Here is a 6000-nt window from a genome sequence, read left to right as displayed (position 1 = left end):
CTCTTTCTGCGGGTGATTCCCACCTCTACGCAGACGACACCATTCTGTATACCTCTGGCCCTTCTTTGGACACTGTGTTAACTAACCTGCAGATAAGCTTCAATGCAATACAACTCCCCTTCCGTGGCCTCCAACTGCACTTAAATGCTAGTAAAACTAAATGCATGCTCTTCAACCAATCGCTGCCTGCACCTGCCCGCCCGTCCAGCATCACTACTCTGGATGGTTCTGACTTAGAATATGTGGACAACTACAAATACCTAGGTGTCTGGTTAGACTGTAAACTCTCCTTCCAGACTCACATTAAACATCTCCAATCCAAAATTAAATCTAGAATCAGCTTCCTATTTCGCAACAAAGCATCCTTCACTCATGCTGCCAAACATACCCTCGTAAAACTGACCATCCTACCGGTCCTCGACTTAGGCGATGTCATTTACAAAATAGCCTCCAACACTCTACTCAACAAATTGGATGCAGTCTATCACAGTGCCATCTGTTTTGTCACCAAAGCTCCATATACTACCCACCATTGCGAGCTGTACGCTCTCGTTGGTTGGCCCTCGCTTCGTAATCGTCGCCAAACCCAATGGCACCAGGTCATCTACAAGTCTCTGCTAGGTAAATCCCCGCCTTATCTCAGCTCACTGGTCACCATAGCAGCACCCACCCGTAGCACGCGCTCCAGCAGGTATATCTCACTGGTCACCTCCAAAGCCAATTCTTCCTTTGGCCTCCTCTCTTTCCAGTTCTCTGGTGCTAATGACTGGAACAAACTGCAAAAATCACTAAAGCTGGAGACTCTTACCTCCCTCACTAGCTTTAAGCACCAGCTGTCAGAGCAGCTCACAGATCACTGCACCTGTACATAGCCCATCTGTAAATAGCCCATCTAACTACCTCATCAACCATACTGTATTTTTTTTTTTTATCTTGCTCCTTTGCACTCCAGTATCTCTACGTGCACATTCATCTTCTGCACATTCTACCATTCCAGTGTTTAATTGCTATATTGTAATTACTTCGCCACAATGGCCTATTTATTGCCTTACCTCTCTTATCCTACCTCATTTGCACATGCTGCATATAGACTTTTCTACTGTATTATTGATTGTATGTTTGTTTATTCCATGTGTAACTCTGTGTTGTTGTATGTGTCAAACTGTTTTGCTTTATCTTGGCCAGTTCGCAGTGGCAAATGAGAGCTTGTGCTAAACTAGCCTACCTGGTTAAATAAAGGTGAAATATATATACACCCTGTATATATATATTTTATATACACTGGGGAAAATAAGCGACACCTGGAGGGTTCACAGGAACAGGAACAGGAACAGGTGAAACAGATCAGGGCATGACAACTTCATCTAATTTGCATCTTATCTTTCTAAATTGAGACATGTATTAATGATATTTTATCCAAGTTTATAATTGTGTGATGTTGGTTGTGTCATTACACAAATTCTTGACATTTGACAATGTAACTGAGTACTAACAAATATCTTCCTTTGGACTTTGGAATTTGTTGTTGCCATTCCGATGCATGCACTTCACCTTAATGTTATGTTCCTCTACATCCATGATGATGCCAGGGTATCCTTCATGGTCATAATTAACAACACACCACTCCCCTACGTGATTAAGTTCAATAGTGCCAGGTCACCATGTGGTGTCAGCCTTGTCATGAGACGCCAGCCTTGTCATGAGATGCAGGGAGCTGGTTCGATGCTGCAGGGTCACACAGAGTTGCCTCTTTGAGCTGAAAACAAGGACAGTCCAACATGCCACTATCCTTCTTGCACAGACAAGTAATGTCCCTGTATTTTATCTGGCCTGGTGAGACACTGATAACCTGATGAATCTTCATTGTTCCTTTAATGGCATCTAAGGCAGGCATCTGAGGTGAGAAGAGATAGCATATGATAAGATATAAAGAGTAACAAACACCTTATACATTTCAATACTCAACCAGCTACTGTACATCTATCACTCCAGTGTTTAATTGCTAAATTGTAATTATTTTGCCACTATGGCCAATTTTTGCCTTACCTCCCCAATCTTACTACATTTGCACACACTGTATACAGACTTTCCATTGTGTTATTGACTGTAAGTTTGGTTATCCCATCTGTAACTCTGTGTTGTTGTGTCTCACTGCTTTGCTTAATCTTGGCCAGGTCGCAGTTGTAAATGAGAACTTGTTCTCAACTGGCCTACCTGGTTAAATAAAGGTTAAATAAATACATCAGTGAGATTCAAACCTATGATCTTCTGTTCTCTATCCATGGAATTAGTTCACTGAGCACCAGGATGGAGCTAGCATGCCATTTAAAAAAAAAAATCATACAAACCTGCTAATTTTACTATATTCAAAACTACCCTTTTTCAAAAGGAAGCAAGCACTCTTTAAGATCAGGTGTGACCAATTAGTGGGTGCGGCCAACACACCCGAACACACTTAAGATAGAGGATAGAGAGAGTTTTGTTGCTGCTGAGAATGTTTTAACATTCTCTGAACTTTCTCTGAACATTACTAAAGTTTTCTTTCCTTTTTATGGAAAGTTTTCTTCATGTTCTCAGAACAATATGAGAGCATGACTCAAAACAAAAACTGTGAGGAAGCCTGTAGGAAACATTATACTCAAAAATTCCCACAGAAGAAAAACGTTGCTTCTTAATGTTATTGGAACAATGTGAGAATATGACTTTAAATCGAACCATAAAGAAACCTATAGGAAACATTATGCTGAAGTACTGAAATTCTCACAGATGAACACTGATTCTAACGTTCACAGAACAATGTGTGAACATTACTTTAAATAGAACCATGAGGAAACCCGTAGGAAATGTTATGCCAAAGTACTCAAATTCCCACAGAATGACGTTCTTTCTTAACGTTCTCTGAACTATTTGAGAACGTTCCCAATGTCAAACCAGTTGTAAATGTAAATGTAAATTAAATGTAACCATGTTTGAACTTTTACGAAACGTTCTGTTAAAGTAAGGAAATACCAACAAAATAATGTTTTTTTGTCAAGTTTCTTAAATATGCAGAGAATGTTTTGGGGGGTTGAATTTATGTGGAAACGTTGTTGATTCTACCAGTTTTTGCCCAGTGGGATATGGTTCTCAGAACGTTATCTGCTAGCTGGGATTTTTTACATTGAGTGTGTGTGTGGTCCTGCTGTAATATTGTCAAAATATCAAAGAATGGCAGCACAGTGTAGTGTGTGTGTGTGTGTGTGTGTGTGTGTGTGTGTGTGTGTGTGTGTGTGTGTGTGTGTGTGTGTGTGTGTGTGTGTGTGTGTGTGTGTGTGTGTGTGTGTGTGTGTGTGTCTATGTGTGTGTGTCCTTCCAGATTTCACTCTCACTCTATGTATATTGTTCCCAGAGGAAACATCTGTAGCTTCAGATCAACTTCAGGGCATCATTACACCATAGCTGACTGACAATCTGCATGAATTACAAAATATAATGAGTGTCAACCACTGAAGGAACTGGTCTTGTGGATAAGAACATTCATGGGGAACTGAAGCATTTTGCTGGTCTTTAGGACATGTAGCGGTTTAGTTTATCATGGTGGTTGTGTCGTTGTACATAAAACCTGTTTGAATTATCATTCTCATTTAATACATATTTCTCACTCTCTGTGAATATCCAAATCATAATTATATTCGTTCCCCCATTAGGACTTTCATCCTACTAAACACTGTTATTCAATCCAATAATCTATTCTCCTGCGGAAGTTAAGGTACCATCCCTGGTATTTATTTATTTTATTTATTTTACCTTTATTTAACCAGGTAGGCAAGTTGAGAACAAGTTCTCATTTACAATTGCGACCTGGCCAAGATAAAGCAAAGCAGTTCGACAGATACAACAACACAGAGTTACACATGGAGTAAAACAAACATACAGTCAATAATAAAGTATAAACAAGTCTATATACAATGTGAGCAAATGAGGTGAGAAGGGAGGTAAAGGCAAAAAAAGGCCTTGGTGGCAAGGTAAATACAATATAGCAAGTAAAACACTGGAATGGTAGTTTTGCAATGGAAGAATGTGCAAAGTAGAAATAAAAATAATGGGGTGCAAAGGAGCAAAATAAATAAATAAATTAAATACAGTTGGGAAAGAGGTAGTTGATAGGGCTAAATTATATGTGGGCTATGTACAGGTGCAGTAATCTGTGAGCTGCTCTGACAGTTGGTGCTTAAAGCTAGTGAGGGAGATAAGTGTTTCCAGTTTCAGAGATTTTTGTAGTTCGTTCCAGTCATTGGCAGCAGAGAACTGGAAAGAGAGGCGGCCAAAGAAAGAATTGGTTTTGGGGGTGACTAGAGAGATATACCTGCTGGAGCGTGTGCTACAGGTGGGAGATGCTATGGTGACCAGCGAGCTGAGATAAGGGGGGACTTTACCTAGCAGGGTCTTGTAGATGACATGGAGCCAGTGGGTTTGGCGACGAGTATGAAGCGAGGGCCAGCCAACGAGAGCGTACAGGTCGCAATGGTGGGTAGTGTATGGGGCTTTGGTGACAAAGTATAGAGTCAATAGGCTATAGAAAATGGACAAGAAAACAAACTCCTCCTGTAATCAGGTCAGGTGTTGAAAGGCCAATATATCTGGCCAACCCCACATCTGCACTTTCTCCCACACAAACCTTTCACATCACTCGTGCATGGGTTCGCATGTTAATCTTATGCATGTTCATTTTATGATTGCTGGCATCAGAAACTGATTCAGTCTCTGTCAGAAGCAGCAGCCTCATGAGTACCCGATACGACCAAGTCATAGCCCCGGCCGTGGTTATCCTGCTAATGGGAATAACAGGGATTATACTGGTCGTTGTCCCGATTGAAGACACGAGGGAAACTCCACAATTCATGGTAATAACGTTCTTTACATATTCTCAGATTTACTGGGGGAAAATGAAAGTGCACTGATTAAATTTGCATACATCTGTCGATGAGTGGCTGTAGCCAATTATTTCACGACATAGCCTGGATAAAACGAGCTACCTGGTGCCCAGTGTGTTGTTATTTACAGACGGTCTCAGACCACTCGTGGAACAGCTAAATGCGTCGTTAGATGTGTTTTTCCGCTACTGCATCACTTTATACAAAGACGATCTCCGCTAAACATAGTCAATATGTTAATCTGTCTCTCTGTGATCAGCGATAATTTCACAACAAAGTTGACTACAAATACCAATTTCACAATGTCTTTCCAATTTTTACAAACAATAGAAGGATAAAAATATGCTTCAAATGTAAAACCTAGATGACTGCATTAAAAGATAAATAGCCTACAGTATAGGCTACATAAGTCAGTGTGTCCATGGAACTAGCTGCTGAAGAGGTTCAGCAGTTGAGTTCATCAGGAAAAGTGCAACTGAAAATCAGAGACAGGGAAATCAAGGCACGCGTTTCCGCAGTGGCAAAGTGGGACATCAGGCATCTCTGCATGCTGGTGTAAGGACATGGATTGCTGAGCCTGTGGTAAAAAGGCCCACATTTTAGCAAGCTTGCAGAAACAAAAAGAGCTCAGAGAAAATGTCAAAGACTGAAACAAGAAAGAGACATTCCAAGGAAAGAAAACATAGATGTTCATACTGTTGATCAGGATAACATTGAGGTGAGTGACTCATAAAACTAGGAAGGCAAACTGAATATATTGACTTTTGCTAGGGGGCCGCACAGCTACTATGTCTCCCCCTTGCTAGATGGGCATCCGGTGCATATGTAGATTGACACGGGACAGCTATATCTCTTGTGTCAGACACAGTCTACAAAAAGACACTAAAACAACTTCCACTTCAACCAGCACACATCGTGCTAGACTTTAGCTGTGAAAGGCATCACGGAGGTCACGGTTCAGTTAAACTGACATATTGAAGAGCTGTCACTATGTGGTGAGAGCAGACTATCCATCACTACAGGAATGTTCGTGGCTAGAGATAATCACACTGGTCTGGCCATCAGTGCGTACAATGACACAGGCCTA

Source organism: Oncorhynchus mykiss, chromosome 6, assembly GCF_013265735.2.
Source record: "Oncorhynchus mykiss isolate Arlee chromosome 6, USDA_OmykA_1.1, whole genome shotgun sequence".
NCBI classification, from domain to species: Eukaryota; Metazoa; Chordata; class Actinopteri; order Salmoniformes; family Salmonidae; genus Oncorhynchus; species Oncorhynchus mykiss.
The sequence above is the reverse complement of the archived record's forward strand: the minus strand, read 5'-3'. Positions refer to the sequence as shown.